This window comes from Bicyclus anynana, chromosome 16, assembly GCF_947172395.1.
Source record: "Bicyclus anynana chromosome 16, ilBicAnyn1.1, whole genome shotgun sequence".
NCBI lineage: Eukaryota > Metazoa > Arthropoda > Insecta > Lepidoptera > Nymphalidae > Bicyclus > Bicyclus anynana.
In genome coordinates, this window is record NC_069098.1 from 12,053,282 (window position 1) to 12,080,683 (window position 27,402).

A 27,402-nucleotide genomic window follows, 5' to 3' on the forward strand; every position below is an offset into this window, starting at 1 on the left:
ATTAATATCACGTTTAATTATTACATTTTTTTTATTCATTACGTGTTAGCCCTTGACTACAATCTCACCTGATGATAAGTGATGATGCAATCTAAGGTGGAAGCAGGCTAACTTGTTAGGAGGAGGATGAAAATCCACACCCCTTTCGGTTTCTACCGAAATCGCTTGGCGGTACGTCTTTGTCGGTAGAGTGGTAACTAGCCAAGGCCGAAGCCAGACCTTACAAAAATCTCAATCGGCCCTGCCGGGGATCGAACCCAGGACCTCCGTCTTGTAAATTCACCGCGCAAACCACTGCGCCACGGAGGCCGTCGGAATAATAATGTAATTCCTAAATAAATAAATGTCTTTAAACGTAGCGCCCGTGTAGTTCCCGTTTTCCAGTTCCCGTTCCGTGAGAATACGGGGATAAAATATGGCCCATATATAACAAGGCTTTCTATTAGTATAAGAATTATTGAAATCTAGAGTTTATCCCGTAAAACAACACAAACTTTACATTAGTGTCAATAGATTATAAGGTTTACATTACGAGAAATCTAGCTTAACTTGTGTATTCTATGGTTTAACCAATGTAATAGACAAATAACAGTTGGTCTGTTAGTATAACTATGTAGTGGTAAACAAAGATGGGTAGTTATATTTCATTATAAACTTACACTGTAAAACAATATACAGGACAAGGAAAAGAAAGAAACAAAATTATTAAGTGGTAGTAATAATTAAAGTAGACAAAAGTGGCCTCAGATGGTTCGTGTAAAGATAACTTGTCGCTTTGTTGTCAGCAGTTCTTTCTTATTTGGTTGACGCTCTTCCGCGTGTCTCAAAAATTATACCACAGAATTCATAATAGTTCTAGTAGGTACCTAGTTATAATAGAAAAGTATAATCTTACTGCGACTTGGTTCGTAGAAATATAGCTAACGTACGTATTATACATTTACAAATTGCGTTTAGAAAGGGATAACTATATTATGTCGTCGTCGTCGTCATCATCAACCCATATTCGGCTCACTGCTGAGCTCGAGTCTCCTCTCAGAATGAGAGGGGTAAGGCCAATAGTCCACCACGCTGGCCCAATGCGGATTGGCAGACTTCACACACGCAGAGAATTAAGATAATTCTCTGGTATGCAGGTTTCCTCACGATGTTTTCCTTCACCGATTGAGACACTATTTTTAAGGAATTAAATAACACGTGTCTATATTATGTACTTACTAAATAATATTGTGCGCAACAGTGCTTCTACAGACAATGAACAAAATTCAATTAAATGATAACACATCTAATTCACGCTGTATAATATTTTGGATGCAATAAAAAGTAATTGTATCGAATAAGCAATCGAGATTCATAATCGATAAAACTATTGCAGCAATTAGCGTCGCGGCGACTTTGAGATCGATTTTAGTGATTACTTCCATCAAATGGTACAACTCGCGAAATTGGACGCGCATTGATTATCGGCACTAACATCGATACGTATTTGTTTGTCGTCATAACGGTTAACGTGCTCTTTTACGAACGTAATCGATTATTTACGGTATCAATCGATAATCGATAATTAGCAAAATGTTTGTCAAAATCTGTATGTTTACAACTCTAGTTAGCCTCAGTATTGATGGAATTCAGTGCAAACTGCAAACTGCAAACACATTACTAACCCGTATCCACTTGTTATTTTGTTTTTAAAATTTTCCACACTTGTCACTTATAAATTGCGGGCACATTCATTCATATCGATATCGCGGCACTGTTAATCGATACTTTTTCGAAATATCGCATCGAGTGAGCGTGTCTCAGATCGCGGATCGAAAGCGTGCAATCAGTTCTCGAGGCGTTACACTACTAAGTAGTAAGTACGGGTGTTACGTTTAGTGCGGGTCTTGAGCGGCTACAGGCGTCTAGTTGAGGATGTAAACCGATACCTTTGCGTGAGATTTCACGCGCTATACTTTGCTCCAAATCTTCATCAAATCAAGTTACGTACGTAAGTTTTGAAGGCACCTCCAGGGGATCAATCACCGCTGAGAGTCAAATTCTCAAACAAATACAGGTTAAATTCGACACTCAGCAGCTGAATGATCCCCTGGAGGTTCCCCTACAACGTCTATAAATAAAATCCAGTGCGTTAACTTTATAAGCACTTTTGGAATGTCCAGTTTCTGTTTATCATTACTCTATTACTGGTTCTGAAGGCGTTCTTTTGAGAGGAGTTGGCAAGAAACTCAAGAAATGTTCTGCTTAAGTATAAATTCTTCAGCAATTGCCATTAATAATTATGAAAATTCACGGGAAGAATCTTAATCAATTATTTACGATATCAATCAATAATCGATAATTAGCTGAAGGCATTCTTTTGAAAAGAATTGGCAAAAAACTCAGTACGTTCTGCTTAAGAATAAATTCTTCAGCAATTGCCATTAATCATTATGAAAATTCACAGGAATATAGAGCATTCAGGAACCTTCGAGGCAACCTTATCATGGTAACATTTCTTTGTTTCCACTGTGTGAGTATCTCCTATAATATCGTAAATTAACGCTCCTAATCTAACCTACGATGTAGGAAACAATTCCTAGGTAACTCCATTTTAAAATCACATATTAGAGAGTATAAAGCAGGAAATTGGTTCCACAATTTAACTCTGTTATTGTTTGTTTACTAATTTTTTACCAACATTACGAACATTATTTAAGAGCAATGTATAACGCCATTAAAAAATAAGTGATTTTCGGTATTACAGTAATTTACATTTCTAAAAGTATAGTACTAATTTATTATTCGTAGTGTAGTTATGACTGACACTTAAGTAAAGTTCACGATTAAACTTATTTGTCAGTCTTTCCTTTTTCATTGGTAAATTTTTGACAAAAAAAGCAGACGATCAAATTGTTTGACAAACATGTTTGATTTCACGAGATTGTTTTATGGAGGACTCCACAGGAGCTTTTTCTAAGCTTTACAATGACTATTTATCATGCTACGTATCGCCAGTGTACAGCTAAGCGCATAGGCACGGAGCGACGTGGGATCGAGACATTGAGTTTTTTCGCGTGTCTAACATGTCATAATTCTGAGGCCGACACGTTTTCGTACGGCGTAGAATGGCCCGCTACATCTGCGCCCATAGACATATTAATATCATTGCAATAGAAATGCCGTGAGGACCTTTTGACCATGGAGTCGCAGTGAATGGTGACAGAACGGCTGGCTCATTTTTTGGTTGAACGATAAGCCTGGCTGTCCAACGCTGCCAGCATGCGGCAGTGCATGATTTTTATAGTATAAGTTATTAGGATAAGTTTAAGTTCTCGGTTTAAGTTTAAGTTTTCAGCACACTGCTGAGCTCGAGTCTCCTCTCAGAATTAGAGGCCATTAGTCCATGCTGGCCCAATGCGGATTGGCAGACTTCACACACGCAGAGAATGAAGAAAATTCTCTGGTATGCAGGTTTCCTCACGATGTTTACCCTTCACGGACGTGTAAAATTGAGACCTTCTTATAATCTATCGGTCTCAGCTTTATCTTTATCATCCGATAATAATAATCGTTAGAGGACTCTCGTCTATTACCTTACTTATTAACTTATCTCCGTTTTCCTTCTGGGTAGTGGGTGGGTCTAAGACTCATACCTATATTTTTATAAGTCATACTTTTTCAAATAAAATAAAATCAGGTAAGTCTTCTCCATGGTGACAAGGTCACGCGTACATGCCATTTCTATTGTCTTGTTATTATGATTTCTATGTCCGTGCCCGACGCGAATACCAAACCTATGACCTCTGTCGTGGCTGCCAATGAACGTTCGATAAAAGGATTTGAGCGAATTAAATCAATATATTTTTTTATACTGTAAGTACTCTACTTCGGGCTATATGGTAACTTATTTACTATGATTTAAACAATAATTTGTGTAATCATGATAAGTGCGACGGTGAGTTTATTTATTTGTTTGGTAAGTTGCCTTTAAAAGGAACTAACAAATTACATATTTTTTTTAAACTATCGTGAGTGTTATTTATATTAATATGAATAACACTCACGATTTAAGGTCGGAGTATGCCCGACTAGTAGTAGTAGGGCATACACCGACCTAATATCACGTGTGTTTTAGCCGTGTTTCATAATCAATTAAATTACATAAACCACCATCTCCGAATTTACTAAATGCATTATTATTTAACTGTCATATGCATAGTGAGCTTTACCCATAAGATAATTACTTATTTGTTTCTTCGAAGTAAACTTTCATATTAATTTTACAAATCTTCGTGAGATACGCAAACGTAAAACATTCAAAATATCCTACCGCGTTAATAATTCAGTTTTATGTCATACATTTTAACTTCTTCAGGTGTCGTATATGACGTAGTAACCTTGGCCCGAAATGTATTCTGAATTATACAGACTACGTAACGGTATCTGGATACCGGGAAATTACGAGTTTATATTTTTACTAGCTGACGCCGCGCGGTTTCACCCGCGTGGTTCCCGTTCCCGTAAGAATACCGAGATAATAAATCAGACCAGTAGTTCCTGAGATTAGCGCGTTCAAGCAAACAAACAAACTCTTCAGCTTTATAATATTAGAATAGATTTGAAAGCTCTCGTGCGAATAAGGGAGTCTAACCCGTCTAATTCTGAGAGGAGACTTGTGGTCAACGGTGAGCTGTGTATGGATTGTTAATAATGATGATAATAACAAGTTATTTCAACCATACTCTACGTAACAACCATAACGGAACTCTATAACCCTTGGCGATACGAAATTGCCAGCAGGAGTCCACCACACAAGAGTCAAATTAGAAAATATAAAACCCTACATTTAGCGGTGTTTGGAATTGAACCCATTACCCAAGAACTCTCAGTTGTAAAGCACAACTACGTCAGAGAGGTCGTCAAAAGGTTCCAAAGCTAAAACCCTCACCACTACGTCAGGAAGGTTGCTACTAACTAAAATACAGTTAGTACGTATCTACTCGCTTTGTTGTTTTGTAAACTAACGGAATGTGGTCTTTTCGTATTACCATTTAAGGCGCATTAAAGTACAGCCGGCTTCAAATAAGAGCATATAGCACTTTAATAAAATAGCAGTATGTGTGCTGATAAATAAAAATCTATATTAAGTCAAAAGTGAATAGACACAAACGCGTTTTACAGTAGGCAGCATTTATTAACAGGTGCAATTGCCAAGCAGTGAATTTAATATTCAGCGGGCGATGGAGCGAGCTATGCTTGGAGTTTCTCTGCGTGATCGAATCAGGAATGAGGAGATCCGCAGACGAACCAAAGTCACTGACATAGCTCAGCGAGTCGCGAAGCTGAAATGGCAATAGGCGGGCCACATAGTTCGAAGAGCCGATGGACGTTGGGGTCCCAAGGTGCTGGAATGGCGACCCCCCACTAGGTAGACCGAGGATATTAAGCGGGTTGCAGGGAGCCGCTGGATGCTGGCGGCTCGAGATCGTTGTGCTTGGAGGTCCATGCAAGAGGCCTATGTCCAGCAGTGGACGTCTATCGGCTGATAAGGTAAGGTAAGGTAAGGTAAGTGAATTTAATATGCTGACTCGGCAAACTTTGCTTTACGCTATTTATATGGCAATAAAATTAAATATCACGTGTCTCTATGAAAGAAAGTTATCATGTAAATCTGCATTTACATGATAACTTTCTTAATTCTCTATGTGTATAAAGTCTGCCAATCCGCTTTGGGTCAGCGTGGTGGACTATTGCGCAAAACTCTTCCATTCTGTAAGGACTAAGGAGACTCGTGCTCAACAGTTAGCCAAAAATTGGTTGCTAATGATGATGATGATGGATGGATGAATAATTTTTTCATACAAAAATACTAAAATCGCGATTTAAAAATGGGTAAGGAAGGGGGTTTAAAATACACCAACTATTGCAAATAAAAATCGCAAAGACCGTGGTTCGTGGCCTGACATTTTACAACGTAGATGTGTTGGTATAAAAAGCCGGATAAGTGCTTAATAATAAAATATCATTCGAAAGCTTCCTAATATTTACGATATACATGGAATCACAGGGCAAGTAAAACAAGCGATTACGATTACTTGTATAATAGATTATTAGTAGTAAAGAAAATGCTTAGTAAATAAATTGAGATATTATAGTAAAAAATATTAGTTTTACAGTAACGTGGCTCGACTAGTCTCCGTCGATAATCATCATGTCAACCTGTCAATCTAAACGTCAACTGCAAGATATAGGAATTTACAAGCGTCCGGCTGTTTTTTACCAACAATTCCTTGGATTAGTTTGTATCAACGAAAAAATATTTTTAAAAAGTACAATTTATTTAGAGACGTGATTCTTATTTACCTTTAATATAATTAGTCTATTAGTAATGGCCCACTCGGGCTTGTTCCTTTCTACCAGAAAGGGGGATTTAAACCTTCGAACCACGCTACTCCGATGGGGTTGACGAGATTAGCAATTGCCAACTAGCGTACTAATAATGTTTAAGCTTTGGCTTTTTTACATTAGGTACATACATACAGGGCCGGACCGTCCATACGGCGAAAGGAGCGGTCGCTCCAGGCGCCAAATCCTAGGGGGCGCCGAAATGGTAAAGACAAGATCGAAAAGAAATTTATGTGATGAATTTACGTGCGCGAAAGGCGCCATAATTGGATCTCGCTCCATTCTAAAATTTACCTCGGTCCGGCGCTGCATACATATGTATATTTGGCTTTTTTACATTAGGTACATACACGTCTACGATAGTTACTGTATCTTCAAGGTCATTTATCACGAAATCACAAGAACCGCTTGAAACACAAAGATGAAATTTGGCAGTGAGGTAGTTAGTAGGTATCCGCTAAGAACGGATTTGCGATAGGGCCGGATTAAGAAGGTCTAAAGGCTCTCGCAAGTCTGCATGAAAGTCCTTATTTTTTTATACTACAAACTTGAAATCTGGCAGGGAGGTAGTCATAAATGGACAATGCGATAGGGCCGGATTAATGAGGTCTAAAGGCTCCCGCAAGTTTGTATGAAAGTCCTTCATTTTTCATGTTACAAACATGAAATTTGTCAGGTTTTATAATAAAACATGTGTAACTATAAATAGAAGGAGGTGAAATAGGGGTTGAAATTGTACATGGATTTTCACGCGGACGAAGTCGCGGGCGTCGCTAGTAGGAATATACATTTATAATAATATTACGTCTTACAGTTTTCAGTGGAATCACATAAGTTTAAAGCTAACTGAGGGCCTAGTGGCAGTTTTATAATGTGACGAGAGCGTTAACGTAAACGCGAATTTATAAAGAATTGAAACAGCGCCATCTAGTGGCACTACTGCTCACTGTTTAAATTCCATATAAATTCGCATACGTTAACGCGATAGTAACAATATGAAAATATTGAAAACTCCCACTAGGCACACTGTACCGACTTTGTAAAGGGTATAAATGGAATGTAAAGGAAATGCTTCCAGTTGACTTATTGGCCTTCTATTGTTTTATTTACCTAAAGGAATTTCGGAACCTTTCGCTAAAAATTTACATTCCATGTTTATGTCGCGAGGCTGAGATGTTAATGAGATTCCGTGCTAAGTTGTTTAATTGTGTTTTGTTCTTAATTATTCCAAAAAGACAAATCTTTTCGTTAGTGCAAAATAAACTTAGTTTAAATTAATCAATTGAAATATAGATAATTAAGTTAGGTAGGTACAGTTTGATTAAATGAGAGCAAAATAATATTTTTTGATTTTATAAGATTCATTCTTTGTAGATATTGTTTTGAAATATTAATTAGCTATAACTACCAAGTTATTTCGTTCTATTATCCGAAATGAACATATTTTAGTAAGTACAGCTCTTGGCACTCGGCCGAGGAAGCTCTACCGCTAAATAAATAGGACGTATTCATTATGAATATCATTTAAACGGGTACATACCACGATAAAACGACGAGATTTTTAATGTCGATATTTCGACCCAGTTGCATGGATCGTGGTCACGACGGGACTGAAGTTGCGAGATGCGAAGTTGACATCCGCTGTTAGGGGCAGAATCGATCTACCCTCTTTCTTGTTCATTTTCTTTTTTCAACAACCTCACCACAGTAGATATACCTCGTTTTCAGCTGCAGTCGATTTTATACACACCCGTATTCATAATGACGGTGCTCTACTAAATGTATAGGCGATTATTCTTCTCTTAACATCAAGTTGTTTTGATTCATCATATTATATCGAAATATGAGTTTATAAAAATTACCTGTAGATTTTCACTTTCACCTAAACCACTATACCAAATTAAAAATTTCTCTCACCAGTAGAAAGCTTCATTATCAGCGAGCAACATAGCTATATTTTATACCCGTATTCCAATAGCAACGGAATCATATGCACCTAAAACCGCAGGTGACCATTATTAAAAAACTATGATAATGATAAGCGATTAATTCATTTCATTGTTTTTTTATTACTTAGTTTTTTAGTACTTAGTTAAGTACAATTGTAACTAAGTAGGCACGGCTAAGAAGGAAGCAATTTGATACACCAGCTCGGTGTCATTGACGTCACTGACGCCCGCACGTGCCAATGTGGACAGGTGAATGACCTCAATATGATATGCGAGTACAAGAATGATTACATGTAATTTTCGTTTTCTACCATAATGACCAGATATTAGACTTAGAGCCTTGTTAGTACTTTGTAGTGGCGATTAGAGGTTTGATTTATTAACATTAAACAGTAGAGATTAGGTCCACTTTACGTTGTATGTGACATTTTATATACTTCACAATTATGTGAAAAATGTCACATTCAATGTAAGGAAAGTAAAAATGTTAGAATTTTTATCTAACTACGATAAAAGATTTTTATCCATTTTGAGATCCTACAGTCTTATATATATTAGAAAAATTTCGACAATATTTTTTTTTATGTATTTATTTTATTTACCCGAATGTCACTTAAAAATGATTGACCTTACTTACTAACCAGCATGTCTCATAAAAATCATATAAAAATCAATATATTCAGACTTAGTCATCTATCAAAACTCAAAAAATCATCCCCATTGTCTGGGCTACTGGGGAAATTGTTAATTACGATATTTCGTGAAAATAGTAAAAATACAGTAATTCCTCTAACCTATCCACTAAAAATGTGCGACTAAGTTATAAACGGTTGAAAACTAGTAATAAACTACCAATAACAATTAAAATTTCAATGAACTAATTAATTTTCAAGCTTATGAAACCCAGAGTTATAACATATTTATAAGTTACACATATGTGTGAAAATACTTATCAATTCAACATTTAACCTTTCGCACGAACAGCATTCCTAAGTCTCGAAGCAAAAATTTAGAAAAGCAATAAGAATAAATCATATTGATGCATTATGGGCATGGCTTATTACGGTTGGAATTCAATATAAGACTTAGTACTTTTAACTAGACTTAGTATGAAATTGTTTATCGATGTCTATGGATGAAAGTTTAGCGACGTCATAACGAGCAGCATTTGTTATTAACTGTCATACTGATGGTAATGTCACAACTGTCCAGTGTTAGCTAATTAGATAAATAGCTCCTAGGCCGTTCACTAAATGTCGACATTCAATAAAATCCAAAGATAACTATAACATTGACATAACTAGTGTTAAAATAATGAAGTATAAAATTAATTAACAACCATAGATTATAAACCATAAACCATAGACTATAAATAGAGCAACACTTCGCAGGATATGAAAAAGAACACGCTCTAGAAAATGTCGCTCCGTATCCATCAACTAGAGGTGCAGTTGTTAAGTCTTATGTACCTACCTGTAACTATACCGTGCGTTAACTATGCCCTCCAAAAACACAGCAATGCTGTTTAGCGACAGGAATAAACATGTTGGTAGTATAGGATTTTTTTTAAATACCAAAACATAATTTACTACCGTCTTGCGAGGCGTGGAACCTCGTAGTAAGGGTGAATTTTCAAAACACGCCATTCCTGTAGAGATGGCCATGTTCTTAACATCTATATTGCTTTGAAACAAGTACCAAATTGCTTGAAATTGCTTCAAGTTCTTTTATAACTACGAATAGTAACTCCTTATTGCGATGGCTAAGAAAGTATGGATATTGGATACAGTTATTGTCAAATTTTATCAAACTAACTTGATTTTAAAAATGATCATCCTGCTTCGATTCGAAGGGCGTAGGTTTGAATCCGGACCGCGGCAAGCACCTCCAACTTTTCAGTTAGTTATGTGTGTTTTAAGAAATTAAATATTGGGTACGTATGTGTCTCAAACTGTAAAGGAAAAACATGTGAACACACTAACTACACAACAGTGAAGAAACCTGCATACCTAAGAATTTTCTTTATTTTCTACGTGTGTAAGTGAGTTTCTGCTTAACAGCATTGGGCCAGCGTGGTGAACTATTAGCTTAACCGCTCTTGTTCTGACAGGTAACATGTGCTCAACAGTGACCCGAATATAGGTTGTGTTTCTGAAAATGGACCTTCCGACCTACTTTCCGACTCCTATTCCGACCAGTTTCATAGTAATTACAACAATATTTAATTCTTCATCCAATATCAGATATTTCTAAATTGACTTCCAAGATTGGACGTAACAGCTTGTAAATTCAATAAAAGCTTGTAAATATAATAAATAGAAAAAGAGTTTATCTTTCATATAAAAGTGTCCACATCCACAGTTGTCTACCCAGTCGCACGCGCAGCTGCTATGGAAGCGCGTATATAAATCACGCAATGACACGCCATATATCTTTCACCGATATTGTTTATAACACCTTATAGCTGGACGGTGTCAGTTTCATTGCTCTATGGTCTATGGCGGTGGTATTTGGAATCTATGAATTATGGACTTAGGTCTCTCGTCCCTGATTTAGTTCATTACTCTTTACATCCCATGTTGAAGTGGTGTAAGCCTTTTTATGCGTTTTTTAATAAGAGGATTCTCTTTGGAATTGTAATGATGTTTTATTATACGTTTTTGCAAATAGATAATAGATATGTTAACGCAAATGTTAAGTTTTTCACTCTTTTCGGAAGAAAGTTTCTGCTACGAAGAGGCAAACAATTCAGCAATTGCTCTTCTCAATCAATAATCATTTTCAAAATTATTAAATACTCGTAGGTATAGGTACTTTAAAAACTATTACTACGTCTATTTTATATGTGAATCTGAAAGCCAGTCTTTCAAGCATCGATATTTTTGAGAAACTCATCAAAGTATGCCTAATAAAGTCGACGATATATATTATGTACCTATATGAGTTTTAACACATTTTAAACTTATTTATTGGAAGGTAAATGAGACTTAGTAGCCAAGCCCATGGTTGTCGTGCAGTTTAAGGCGATGTCGGTGAAACATCTGCTATATGCTGACAAGTGGCCACTCCCAAAGTGGATATGGACTTACCTCCCTCGTGTTTGTGTGACATTGGCAGAATATTTGCGCTGTCACGAACAAAGCCATAAATAAAGTGGAGTGAAATAGACAGACTTGACCGGTTCTCTTGTAAACATCAATTATTTTAAATTATCCGATTATAAGTCAGCATTGCTAAACTTATAGCGGGCTTGCATGTTTCTTAAATAAAATAATCGTTGATATAGAAATCGTCAAAGATATACATATACATCTTTATATTCGTTTCTTTTTGAAGTGCCTCTGCATTACTAAAGGTCGGTAGTCAGTTTTTTAAACATCCCCTTGTCCATGACTTCAGAAAAGAAAAGTTCTCTGACGCTCTTTATTCTAGTCCATTCCGTTATTATAGATAGCCACGATATCTTCATTTCTCCTATTCCTCCTTTCCCGATGATATTACCCATCATGATGGTCTGCAGCAAACGGTACCTATCGTGCTCTCAATAAATAGTTAAAATTCATTTTTATCAAAGCAAATTATACGCGAGAATAATTTACCGCTGTCTGCTTCTGATGAAAAAAAAATCGTTATAGACTATGCGCTATTGCCATACTATGGGCGATTTAAAGAAGTTTTCAATGATTTAGTAGCGAACAACGTATCTTTGTCGTATCATATCATTGAGGACGCCAATGGAATCGATAGGATCAGCAGTTTCTATAAATGCTTATCAATGACAAATTGCTCGGTCGCCCCTTGCGCTGAATTGAATGTGACTTGTATCAATAATTTAATAATTCCCGATCGCAAGACAAAGATTGACATCTGAAATAACGGTACACGTAGAAAAACAAGAGTCGAGACTACATCACAGAATTGTGACCCACAAGGCTTATACTTACTTAATTCCTAATCGTTAATCTTTTTACATAGTATAAGAAAACAGAAGAACCTTTTAACATAGGTATAAGAAATTAAATATCACGCGTCTCAAACAGTGAAGAAAAAACATCGTAAGGAAACCTGTATACCACAGATTTTTTTTAATTCTCTGCCTGTGAGAAGTCTGCCAATCCGCATTGAGCCATCGTGCTTTGATTATATATACGTCATCGTGGTGGACTATTTGGCCAAGTCCCTCTCATTCTGAGAGGAGACTCGTGCTCAGCAGTGAGCCGAATATGGGTCGGTAATCAGAAAACTGTCGACAATACTGTTTGTACATAGAATATTATCAATAAGTTGAAGAGTGCAAACCACGTAAAGTTTAAATTGAGTTGAATGAGAAACAATCCTTTTGAAAATCTTTGAGGAAAAGAATTTCTAATATTATTTCGTCCAGATTTTGCCTACAAGCATCTGACATTGTTGAGAATGTCTAGCTACATTACTTAGGTTTGATTTTAAGCGAGCACTTGTCTATTTAGGTTTTGCATATTAAAATTGACTCATCTTCGTTCTTGTGGTTTGCTAAGACAATCGCTGTTTACCACCCAGCTAACAGAGATGTGCTTACATGATTAGGATAAACTTATACTTTCTTCAAGTTAGCCCTCATCCCAGACTTTTTTTTATAACTGTGTAACAGTGGAATTCAACGTTGTATGGGCACCCCCAGGGGATCATTCAGCCGCTGAGTGTCGAATTTAACTTCTATTTGTTTGAGAATTTGACACTCAGCGTGTGAATGATTCCCAGGGGGTGCCCCTACATCGTCTATGAATTCCACTGTAAGTGTTGTGGGCTCCTTAATGGGATCTTAGCGGCGTCACTGAAGGGTAATGCATCTACATCTTACTTACATTGAAAAACCAAGTATGTAGATAGTATTAATTTCAAGTTAACAGTCCTCTGGTCCAGAAACAAGATATTTGTTGATGAACGGTAAACGGTTTGGGTATAATCAAATCACGGCGACCGATTAATTTTACTAACGCCTGACAAAAATATCTTAGCAAGAACACAAATACGAAAAATGCTCGCAAACAAATTTTAGAGAAAATTGTTATTTTAGAGAATAACATAATATTAGGAACGATAGCTAAAGTTTAAGCTAAACATTATAATTTTGTAATTGAAGTTAATTTGTTTTTTTAATTTAGTAATTCTTTCCAACAGATTTACGATTATTAGTAGATTTTAGGGTTGACGAATCAAACATTTGTTGCGATACGTTTGATTTAGAACTCTCAATTAATGTCTAAAAAAAAACTAAATGTATAAACTTAAATATTTTAGAATATATTTACGGTTAAATCCTACCTGACCGTTACGATACAAAATCTCGAAGAAATTTTACAGGACTTGGGTAGTAGTAGTAGAGAAGTACACGAAATAGCGTACGTAAGTACACGAAATAACTTTAATATTTCTATTACTGAGCCCCTGCAGTGTCTATGAAGCAAAGCGTGAAGTCGCTTTGAAGTAAGAAAGTGTTAAAACCATTTATTTCATCCAATCACAGACGAGCACACTCTGTGAATAAAATACAGAAACATGTAGGTAGTTACTTATACCAAATTTAACTTGGGTTTTTTGTTTCCATTAATTAACCCCCGACGAAAAAAGAAGGGTGTTATAAGTTTGACGTGTCTGACTGTGTCTGCCAGTATGCACCATAGCTCCCTACGACTTCTTTGTATTCTTAGACACGTTTGATGATAATCTGTTGAGCCGTTTAAAAGTTACTTCTGGTACGTAAAAGTGGGGAAGAATAACCGAATGTCCGCAAATATGTCCGAGTGGGGTCTCAAATGAAAGCGCACTGAAAGAGAATATTGATGTCTTGATCGAGAGTGTAATTAATAATTTCATGACCTTCAGGAGTTTCAAAATTTTCAATTTTATGTTATTTTCAAACGCAAGTTCGATATGTGAGGTAAATAAAACTTTAATAAACGATTAATAAAATTTATTCGTTTTACGCACAGTATGCAAAAATATCAAGTTTTAATACCTAGTTACTACATAATTATACAAACTGGAATGATAAACTATACAATAGCATGAATAAAACGCAATATTTAGATACAATAATTCAAAACATTGTTTCGAAATGTTATGTTGTGACTGAATACAATCAACAATTCAGAACCAATCAATAATTGGTGCTGTTTCCCTCATTTTTTCACAAGTGGTCGCTCTGGGCCCGGGCCTAATGGGCCTTAGGGTAAAACCGCCACTGGGTATGCCAATAGTCCATATGATGGGAATGGAACCCACAACCTCTTGGCCAGCTAATGTGGCTTCTATCTATATTTAGTGTAAGGTTGTATACCAAGCTGCCTTCATTTTTAAAACTAGTAATTTTCCAAGTTTTAAATACACTCCCTACCTACTAGCAAAGAACAAAGCCATCAAAGAGTAAGAATAAAAAACTATCTGTTTTTCATTCATTTCATTTCATTAAAAAAATGAAAAAATGCTTCAGTTCTAATCCGATGTTGAAAAACTTCGACGTCGAAATACCTACTGAAGGTTGTGCTGTAGAGTAATTCAATAAAATCATCATCACCATCGTTCACAACCGATGGACGTCCACCGCTGGACATAGGCCTCTTGCATTGACTTCTTAGCAAAACGATCCCGAGCCGCCAGCATTCAGCGCCTCCCTCTAACCCGCTTGATCAATGATGCCCTCCACCTAGTGGGGAGTCGACTAACACTGCTTTTTCCGTTGCGAAGTCACCATTCCAGTACCTCGCGACCCTAACGTCTACCTAACGTGCCCATTGCCACTTCAGCTTCTCGACTCGTTGAGCTATGTCTTTGGTTCTTCTGCGGATCGTCTCATCTCATTACTGATTCGATCTCGCAGAGAAACTCCAAACATAGCTCGCTCCATCGTCCACTGAGCGTCTTTGAGTTTGATCCTTCTTATGAGGGCCACAGTTGGCGACCAAGTATCGGATCTAATAAAATATAGTTGAATAAAATGTGCCAATTTAAATTTCCATCTGGCCACGTGTGCATTCATATCCAACAAGTAGGTAGGTACTAATTAACAAAACGAAACATTCCCTACACAGTGTTTCACGATAACATACAAAGCTAACAATAAAACAATACCGCGACGTATATCATTACGTTGTGACGTCAATCTCATTACACTAACTAAGTCATGATTAGATATAAATTATCTTGGGTAATATAATTTAAATAGTTAAATAATTGCCTATAAATATGAGGATATTTTTTTTATAACTAAACAAATCAAGGCAAGATTAACTTTTGGTATGTAATTGCCGTAATACACATTATTAATATTAAAAATAAAAGTAAATAAACAAACAACTGAATATAATCTTTATATTCATTTTTAAAAGCAATAGTTTGGAAATTCAAATTAAAAGAAATTACATTATATATAATTATAATCTCTATAAAGTAAATGATATGTCATTATTCTGTTATTCTTGATTGTTTTATTATTATTTCTAAATGCGACAACATAATTTCAATTTCGATATTAAAAAATAATTTGGTAAAGGCTTGTATTGTTATTTTCTACTAATTTACATAAATAAATAAAACTTGATGTATATTAATATCAGAATACATACGAGTAAATAACTATTCGTACAATAATTATTGTCTAAAATATTGTCTTATTCTAATAATAATATAATACTTTTATACCTAAAACGATTTGTTTATGAACTATTTTACATAATATCAATACTTAAATGAAAATGCTAACCGGAATGCTAGTTCGAGATAATAATTCAAATTTTTTTTATTCACAGCATTTAGTTGTAGATAAAAATTATTATCAGATAAAGACTTCTTTAATTAATTAAAACATAGCACTATTCTGTAACAATGTTTTTAATACAGGACAGTGTAAGTCTCGAATTTGTCTAAATCTCTCTCTTTCTAACATAATAGATAGACAAGGATAGAAACAAATTCGAAATTCATACTTAATCAACAATAGATAAACAACTCGTTACCGAATAGCACTTCTGCTCTCCGAATGAAAACTGTAGTCAACGTCTCAGGAAAATTCTCCAGTCAGAGTATGTACGTTGGGTATATTTTCCCGGGCATGTGAGTTTCCTCAAAGATTAATCGGGTTTTCACACAATGATAAAGTTATTCATTATTCATAAACTTTGTAAAAATTCTCAATAGGTTATGCAGATTCCAGATACCTACTCAATAAATAACCATAACTAAGATGTTACAAGATAAATTGCATTTTGATAAATAAATCGATCAGGCAGCTTTCGAGGACCAAGGATATTTTAAATTTCCTTCACATTAAGCCTTCATCCGTAGTAATTATCCATAACAAATAAAGAAAAAAAAACATACATACAGCCGAACGTAGAACCTGCTCCTTTTTGGAAGTCGGTTAAAAAGGGTTTCTAGCTGCTTCCTGCGACTGTCCCCACGTGATTTTTTTTGCCTTAGTCACTTTCTATATAACAGTTGTCTTAGTCCAATCTCAAAATAATTAAACCTATTTTGCTCCAAGCATTTGCTTCATTATGACAGACGCCAGTAAGACACAAATTGCATTTACCAAGTTCTATTCTATCTAAGTCATCAGCTGTTAAAAATAAACAAATAGAAGCATTTACATATCAACATAGTTAATATCATCATATGTCAATGTTTTAATTAAATATTCAATATTTATTAACGAACTGTTTGCGTCATTGGCTTTTTAAAATTCATAAACAATCGTAATTACCAATTGAAATGAGAAATGCAATCTGTAATGTATTAATTAAATACATTTTGAATGTAAATTAATGTAATTAATGTACTAGTCACATTAAAATAATGTTCTAAATAAAAAGGTACATAATGTTAATTTAAATTAGGTACACGTGATTGGCAAAACCTGATAATGAAATTTTTTTAAGGCTAAGTATTTATTTTTTTATTTATATACATTTTATTATCAATACATATAAATAAAATTGAAATATCTATCTGTTTTCAAAATAAGAGCAAGGAGCTAAACTAATATAAAAAAACTATTAAAACATAAAAAGAACTTTTTTTAAATATTTGTCTGTCCATTAGTTTATTTTTCCGAGGCAATCTCTGGCACAGCTACACCGATTTAAATATGACTGTCACTGTTAGATAGAGTGGTTCCAGCGGAATTCGCGAAAAAACTGAATTTTACGCTGACGAAGTCACGGGTGCAAGCTAGTTTTACATATAATTACAAAGTTTATTAATATCATTTAAAAGAATACAAAATCCCATTTGTTGAAAATTAATTAATAGATAATATCATTATTATCATTATTCATAAGAATTATTTACCGTACACAACGATTTCATAAGAAAAGCAATACATTTTTTATTTTATTTCATTCTTTCATAACAATAAATCTTTACTGCATATTTGTTGTTTTGAACTTTCATATAAATATTTTAATAATAATTTTTAGAACAATAGATAAATTCTAAATAAAAAAAAATATAAAGTTGAGAATACAAATCAGCCACGGTTCGCTTTTTTAATTACATATTTTTTTTACATTTATAGTTTTAATTAACAATTAGCTTGTTTGTTATTAAAATGTATATAGTATATATGTAATCTAATTAATAATACAAATATTTTAATAACAAAAACTGTAGAATTGGTTCTATTCCTTAAATATTTATAGTAATTGGTACTTAATTAAAATATCTACATATTAGCTGCCTGTGTTGAGGAAATTTTATACAAAAGGACAAAGGCAATTCATAAGAACTGAACAAGTCCATTTCAATTTTACCTTGCGTCTTTAAGACGATCTATTCTAAACACTAATAACAATTGATATCTTTGAGTTTTAATTAACGAGACGTAAAAAGATATTGTGACATAAATCATACTAATTGTATGTATGTATTACTTATTAATCATAACATTCTCTTATGGAGCACTATCGGATGAAACAAGTAATAACTAATACATACCTAGTTTAAAAATAAATATTCTAGTTTTACCTATACGAATCATATGAATTGAAACTTTGGTGACTTGTTGAGGAAACGACAGAAGTTACAGAATTAAAATGTGCATAAAATACATACACAAATAATAATACAAAATAAATAGATAGATAGAAGAGAAGCTAATAAAGGTAAGAAGTTACAGGTCTCCAAGGTCAATCTCCTTTGTGTTAGTCAATTAAAATCTCCATAACAATTGACAACAACCAGCACGGCTATTCTCTAACGATGTTTTGTATAACTCGCAAGTGCGAGTTTCGAATTCACCACAATCTTTCTCATTCTATAGTATCGTGTTAAACAGAGAGAGATAGAGGTGAATTCGAAACTCGCACTTGCGAGTTATAAAAATATCGTTACAGAATAGCCTAGCTGGATCGTATTCATTAATTTGGGTTAGGCTTTACGCAGGCGGTTCCTTATTGGTGACTTTTCCCATAAAAAATTGGGTATTTGTATATGCAGTTTTTTATGAATAATTTAAGTGCACCGCTAGCAAAACTTATAGTTTTTGACACAGGGAAAGAATGTGATTAAAAAATTTTTTTACCAAGTACCTACGCAATCATTATTTTGTATAGATTCAACAAGAGGTAAACGTTTGAAGGTCGCTTTAGTTTATTCCGTTACTGCTCCGAACGCAATGGTGAGTGAAATCGACGTCCAGCGGCCGAGGCTCCAGTTTTTTATGGTCCAATGGTTCATGGTCTAGTGGTTCATAGTCTAGTAGTTCATGGTCCAGTGGTTCATGGTCTACTGGTTCACGGTCCAATTGTCCAGACTCCAGTGTTCCAGGGCCCGCCGCAGATCGCTCAGGAGTCAACGCCCTCAATCAGCGTTCAACATCTGGAACAAGCAATTTTACTTTTTAATTCGTATCCTTCAAGCTATTGATACAATCAGGGAATTGATTCCTGAGCGACCTGTTTGAAAGACCAACAAATTACAACTACAATCAAATATATTGTTTAAAAATATCCTATATCAATATAGTAAAAGCAAATATAGTATAATCTAAATAATATTAAATGGATTGTTTTTTGTCGCTCTAGCCATGTTATACTATATTATATTGGTTCAATTCCTACAAACGCTAACGCTTCGAGAAAAACAAATGTATGGGAATGATACATATATTTTTTAATTTTGGAGCTTTAGCATTAGTAGTGAGAGAATCGATACGTCGATATTAGAACGAGAGACTGGATTAAGAAATCTGCAGACAGTTTGAACAATTTGAAATAGATATTGTCAGAAAAAACGTATTGTCTACGTTTGTCCCGAAACTCCAACGGGAACGACATTTATACGGGCTAAAGAAAGCAGAAACCCAGTCTCGACACAAACTTGGGCCCAAGAAATTCGTATTATTTGAATTTCTTGGGCCCGAGTTTGTAATCGATCTACCAGTTAGGTTACCTAACCTAACAGGTAGATCGATTCTGCCCCTAACAGCTGACTGAAGTATCGACGTTAAAAATCTCGTCTTTTTATCGTGGTATGTACCCGTTTAAATAACATTCATCTCTACTAATATTTGTTAAAAAAAATACATCTAAAGTGTGAAAACATTTCGTAACCTAACAGGTAGATCGATTCTGCCCCTAACAGCTGACTTCACTTCTCATCTCGCAACTTCAGTTCCGTCGTGACAACTGGATCGAATCGACATTAAAAATCTCATCTTTTTATCGTGGTATGTACCCGTTTAAATAACATTCATAATGAACAACCACGAAATAAGTTTAAAATCATTAGTACAGACTGTTATTGCAAAGCCCAATCGACTGATTGGCACTAGGATTTTCAATGCATTCCATTTGGCTTTATTTTTTAAAATCCTAATTTCAATTATATGCTATATTGTTTTTAGACATGCAATTAGTTTCCTTCTTCAATTTATTGCAGAATTTATCCATAGTTCTACGAAGTTACAGGTTCTTCACCTACATAAAAGTGTTTGTTTCCTGGTTATACTTATAAGCAACGACATTTTATACTATAGACATGTTACGTGCCTACAAAATCACCGCAAAAAGTGAGCAGAATTTAATTACTCCACTGAGCGCACACATGCACAATTTTGTGTTTTATACAGGTTGCTCGGGAGGATATCTCATAACTCTAGGGTTTCTTTAACAAAAATTTTATCAAAAAGTTCAAGAAACTCCTAATATTTACGGAGTAAATAATATTTCTTTTGTAAATAGACCTTAAAATGTGTCCCTTATACGCATCGTTATATAACGTATTTAAATTTTAAAATACAACTACTAAATATACATAAATATATATTAATGTTATACAGTTTTGAAAGTTCCTAAACACACAACATGACTTTGTAGGTATATGTATATTTAGGTACTATTTGTGAAAATAACTTTCGTTGTTTACTATGCGACTCAATAAAATGCGATCAATTAGCTACTTTTGTTCGCCCCAGTTTGACGTTCTACTGACATATCTATATTATAAAATCTTTGCTTATAAGTGTGACTAATGTGTGGAATATGTCGCTTTAGGGATTACCATTTCCGATTCTATTCTAATTACTAAATATATAATATGCACTAGTTATAGGTATTTTATAATATGTTATTATTCTATTAGAAGTATTCTATACATAGTTCACTTCCTGTTATACAGTTTGTGCAGTAGGTAAATTATTTTAATAATTTGTTTGTGTTAGAGTTTGTTATGGAATTCATCTTACCAGGCGCGCCACTCATAGCTTTGGTATGTAATACGGACTACCGTATTACATACCAAAGCAATGTAATATGACTTCCCAATTAAGAGTTTTAAGTATTCATTGTCTCATTTTAACAGCATAATATACAGGGGCCAGACCTCCCTCCTGTTGGAAGAGAGGATATGGACTATTGAGGTACCACCAACACTCTTCACCACAAGTAATAATATTGTTTTGATTAGGTATTTATAATGTAATATATACTGTATATATATTACTAGCTGACGCCGCACGGCTTACTCGCGTGGTTCCCGTTCCCGTAGGAATATAGGGATAATATAGAGCCTTCCTCGATAAATGAGCAATCTAACAATGAAAGAATTTTTCATATCGGACCAGCTTACTGTTTAGTTTACAGGACGCATTTAAGCAAACAAACAAACAAACTCCTCAGCTTTATAATATTAGATGATAATGACAGGCTTAAAGTTTTGTTCAAAGTACGGGGGTGTAACACCACTAACTTCCCATCTCCACTATCACTCCGAATTTCTTGGAAAAAAGTAAATCTCAATGACTAGCCTGGCCCAAGATTCGAACCTAACACCTTGTCGACCACTGAACCAACGCCGTCACAGTGCATTTAATACCAACCACAACCAAGCCATTGCATTTCCCATAGCACCAAAAAGTTTTTCGAATGTATTATACGTCATTTTTAGTTGGGGCGTATCCTAAACGATATATACATATAGTGTAAAAAATAGCACACTAATAATCTCCTCAAAAATAGCACACTAATAATCAAAAAAATGACTTCAAGCGGGTCCCTGTGACCCGCTTGAAGTCATTTTTCTTGTTTTCAGTCAACATCATAATTTCCAAACAAAATTGGAAATTATGATGTTGACTGAAAACAAGAAAAATGACTTCAAGCGGGTCACAGGGACCCGCTGTCCACTTGCAGCTAAAGACCGTGTTGTTTGTCTTTTAAAAGAGCCCTGTGTCTAGCAGTGGACGTCTGATGATGAAGATAATGATAATGATGATGGTGATGATGATGTTAACAATATAACTAAATGCGCAAATAGCTTATGTAGGACAATAGGAGAGTATGTCATGCGTCACACAAAGGAAATAAAATATGACCGACATATTACTTTATTCAGTTCACTGACAATAAAATTCTGTATTATTTACTCAATTTTGGCTACCGCTCTAGGACATTTATATTTTTTTTTTATTAAACTGAATTCTTTCCCTTTATCGAAAGCTTGAGGTCCTATTTAGTCCAGTGTTTAGATGAGATTCTCGATTCGAGTCTTGAAAATTTGTAAAAAAGGTTTTCAAGTTGGTGATTGGCGTCTCATCACCTTTTTTTTTAATACTCTTTATTTGTACACCACAGTAAATAAGAGAAAACAAGCAAAACAGAAACATAAGAAAAAGTAGAATACAAAAGGCGGCCTTATCGCTTAGTAGCGATCTCTTTCAGGCAACCTTACCAGGCACCTTGTCTGGTAAAACATGTTAAGCAGGCGGTACCATTCATTATGATTAACACATGTTAATTATGTTACAAAATGTAAAGTAATAAGTCTAAGACCAGAGCCAGTGACAGAAAAGTTAAGGAGTAGGTAAACGTAGCTTGGTATAGACATGTGATGCGGAGGGATGAAATGTAAAGTATGTTACCAGAGTAATGTAGAAATTGCAAGGGGAAAGCCATAGAAGAGATGGTTGGAGCGTGTGAAAGAGGAGTAGATAGAGTAAAAATTAAGAGATTGACATATTTTGTCGACCCCATGGACTAAGGAAAACGATGAGTGATCATTACAAAGTCAAACATATAACAAGTCCGTCATTGCAACAGTATTATTGTACTAACTCGATCGCTCGTCAGATAGTCTAACTGTACTTACATTTTATAATTTTTTGTACTTTATGTCAAATGAAAAAAACAACACTAGTGAATAAGCAGACACTTCATGGTGGTGAAATCGGCTCTAAGACGTCAATAAAATAAAAGCATGAAACAATATTAATTTCTTTCGACACATAAGCTTTAGTAGGTACTCGTGCATGATAACTGATAACATCAGCAGTGCGTGGTGTAACTGGAAATTGGAATCAATTTTATGTAGTTGAACACCATCCTGTTTTACCACTAACTGCAGCACGCATGTACCGAGTGATTTGACACTTGCTCAATCCCCCCTAGGGCTGCCAATTTGTACAAATAACTGCGTGACCCGGCAAACATTGTTCTGCTTTACAAAATTGTTTTATACTGAAATAATAACAGCGCTATTCCAAACTTGGGATAGGGAGATAAACCCTTTACTAAACTATTGCAAAACCATCATGATTCATGTCTATTTCTCTATCTATCCATCTATATTTAAGGGCGTAGGTAAGTAAAGTTACCTCAGTAAGAAAACGACAACAAATCGTCCAAAATCGCTATACGAAACATCCTGCGAGAAACTTAATAGCTCTGTACTCTTAGACCATGACTACTTGAAACAAATTTGAATTAAATTGCATTGAATTGAAAATTCAATTTTCAAGCAAAGACCTTAATTGCGCAGAGATAACTGAAGCTATTTTCATAAATATTTGCACATATTATGCGACTTTGTCATTATTTACTCGTAATAATGCAAAATACGAAAATCAAATACATATTTTGATAATAAGTAAATAGGCAAGGTCACAAAAAACAAGCGATGTAATGGGCATCAGGACATGTTTATACGAGAAACAATAATTAAAATCTCTCTTTGTTTGAGAGTGTCATATTTTATCCCCTTCTCACGGGAACAGGAACTACGGTAATCCGCGGAGCGTCGGCTAGTATCTATAATAAATGCATATTCAAAACTTGGGGAGATAGATAGTGATGTGAGTATTGTCCTAATTAATTTATTTACTCGTAATAATAACAAAAAAACTATACAACTTTGACTTCGTATCCCACGACATCAAAAGTAAATTAAAAAGTAAATTAAAGTGTAGATTTTTTTGGTTAGCAGCACAGAACACATAGCACAAAACCGGGCTTAGCGACGTCAATGGTGACGTATGCACAGACAGACCATCCCATAGGTATTAATTACCAAATTGTATGACATACTTGAAATCAAGAATACCGCTAAACCACAGGTGACTATAATAATTACCATGCAGTTATCCTCAACACTAAAATAGCATTAACTTAATAGACATGTTAACACGTCAGTGTTGGACTAATTAAGAGTGTGCAATATGTAATTTGGTGGTTACAAATGGTTCTGGATCTCAGATTCTGGAAAAGTTAGGAGCCTGATATTTGGGTAAATGAAGTGTTAGCTTCGTTATGACTATACAAAATACACAATTTGTAAAACTTTTCTCGATAGTTTATTTTTTTGAAAAATACATGTTTTGCTCACATTTTGCTTTCAATCTCAGGAAAAGCAAACTTATTTTCTTAAATTTTTGTTTTGTATAGAAAATATCTTGAACATGGCCATTTTGTTTTTCGATATGTTGTTTAATTTACTTGCAATTAGGTAAAAATGGTTTTGGCGCTCACGTCATGATATTTGCGTCGCGCGTCAATTGCTCTGTGCTTTTCACTTACGTGAAAGTCATAATTCGGCGTCTCGTTTGCGCTTCGAATTTTATCCATATCGTACCGACGTGCTGCACGCTCTTAGTTTTGTTTCTCTTTAAGGTATGTACAATAATTAGGAAAATGGATTATGGTAATATTATGACGTTCTACGCTATAGCTACGACATTCCAAACTTTATAGCAAAGTTGTGCAGCGAAACTTTCATAAAATTAAGAAGATCTAGCAATAATAACATCTCAGTCACATAAGTCACTATATGAATTTTTGTACCGTTATTAAGTATCTACTGAGTGTCACTTAATAAAATATCGTCTAACAAGAAATTATGGTCAGCATAAAATAATTATTAAGTAGAATTTACTCAGCTCTGACAACTTTGACACAACTTCTCAGATGTATGCCAGGGGTCATACACAGTTGGTGCCATAATTGAGTAAATAAATATTTATTATACATATATTGAGTTGAGTGCTCGCCATATAATAAACTTCCTAAGATTAACGTCGGAGTTTACATTTGTGATGAGTGTTTTAACTTGAAACTCCAAATATAGACGTTCATTTTCTTCACTTGTTTTGCTTCGGTTATAAAGCTCTTTCATTTGATACCCATATTATAGGGGTTGTTGAAATAATGAATTAACATTTAGTAACGTCTGCCATGTTAGATTAAAAATGGCGTTGACACTAGAACCAAACGTGTGAAATATTGATTGCCAAATACCAGGACTACATTCATTTAAAGATAAATAAAGGTTTTAATACCTAATATAAATAATTACTATGATTAACCGTTATGCAAGCCCTGCGACCCTGCACGCACACACACACACACACACGCACACATCCCCACGACAATCATCAAACCGGTCGATTGACGTCAATGGTGGGTGGGACGGCTGTAAAAAATAAACTATCAGTTTACTATAGAACAACATACAACATAACATATACCCATAACAAGGCATTGTCTCAGTTTTTACTCATAACAATTACGATGTGAATGGAGATTTTTTATTTCATGTTGATGTTATGATTTACGATGCTACTGAATGAAACGCGACCCTTGTTTATGTTTACGGACGCTTAGGAAAATCTGTTTTTGTTTATCTATACTAATATTAGAATGCTGAAGAGTTTGTTTATTTGTTTACTTGAACTCGCTAATCTCAGGAACTTTGAAAAATTCTTTAAGTGTTAGATAGCCCATTTATCGAGGATGGCTATAGGCTATATATTATTCCCGTACTCCTACGGGAACGTGAACCACGCGGCGTCAGTATGATATATAATACAATTGCTAGCCCAGCAAACGTTGTTCTGCAGAGTACGAATGATAGTTATTGACCAGAGTACGAATGATAGTACTGTCTCAATTGTTAATTGTAATTTAACCGATCCAGTTACAAGTATTGTAACGCAGTCTTTTGACATTTTTACAACCTGTACTAATAGTACAAATATTTCTATACCTGACCGCAGTACCAATCCTGGTACTGTTACAATTGAAAATTTTTTAAACTAGAAGATACGACAACGGAGATGCACTGTAACATTAACCTTGTACACCAAAACATACAGAGCATCAACGGCAAGGAGTTAGAAGTTGAACTATTTGTAGAAAAATTCAATATGCACATATTATGTATTACGGAGCATTGGCTCACTAACTCACAGCTGTCAGTTCTTAATATTAATAATTATTCATTGTCAAGTGTGTTCTTCAGAAGGGCTGGTCATGGTGGCTCCTTAATTTTCTTACATAATAACTTAAAATGTAAGGATAGAAAAGATATAGTTCGTCTTTCTGTGGAATGCATTGTTGAACTTTCTTGTGTGGAGTTGGAACAAATTATTATAGTATGCGTGTACAGACCCCCTCCTGCTGACTTTGATCAATTTGAAGAGGTAATGGAAGATGTAATGAGGCGATTGTGCACATCTTCCAAACAAATACTGATTTGCGGCGATTTTAATGTTGATATTCTAACAGAAAACTCAAAATCTGTTAGATTTCTTAACTTATTTAAATGTTTTGATTTGATGCATGCTTTTAACGAACCTACTAGGATAACCGCAACTTCAGGTACCTGTCTGGATAATATATTTTATAATTGTGTGCTTGAGAGAAAGAAGATAATAAATAAATTAAGCTCTGATCATAGTGGTCAAATAATTACTATCTTAAATAATAAAACCAATAGCAATCAATGGGTAAAGTGTAGGCCAATAACTGAAAGTAAATTAAAGCGATTCAAAAACACAATTATTTCTAAAATTCCAAGTCTTGCATTTGAAAATAATCATCCAGACATGCTCTTTGGTACACTTTTCAAGACAATAGACAGAGAGTTTAGTAAAATTTTTAACTTTAAACGCATTAATGCTAGCCAAAAATTAAAGTTTAGCGAATGGGCTACTGTAGGCATTTACAAAAGTAGAGACAAACTGTACGAGTTGTACGAGCAAAAACAATATACTCAAACGCGAACTTATTTAGATTATGTCAAAAGTTACTCAAAAATTTTCAAACGTGTTTGTATTCTTGCGAAATCGTTACACATCAAACAGAAAATAATTGAGTCTGAGAACAAGATACAAACCACCTGGAATATAATTAATAGAGAATCAGGAAAAATCAAACCGCGGGATATCAGTTTTGAATTAATTGTCAATGACAAAAAGGTAAACACTGATATCGAGGTTGTTAATGCCTTTGAAGATTTTTTCCAGAATGTTCCTATCTTG

At 34.7% G+C, this 27,402-nt stretch overlaps 1 protein-coding gene across 4 annotated transcripts in view; it reads right to left on the bottom strand.

Annotated features, from left to right (window-relative positions):
* LOC112057848 (inositol-trisphosphate 3-kinase A) overlaps positions 1–27,402 on the bottom strand; it is a 167,195-nt gene that overhangs the window by 98,604 nt on the left and 41,189 nt on the right. For 3 of the 4 annotated variants that reach the window (XM_052886000.1, XM_052886001.1, XM_024098410.2), the window contains exon 1: positions 1,665–1,854. The exons of the other annotated variant lie outside the window; for it this stretch is intronic. The gene's annotated coding sequence lies outside the window, so the exon portion shown is untranslated. Of the gene's footprint in view, positions 1–1,664; positions 1,855–27,402 lie in introns of those variants that run through there. 4 annotated transcript variants of the gene reach the window in all.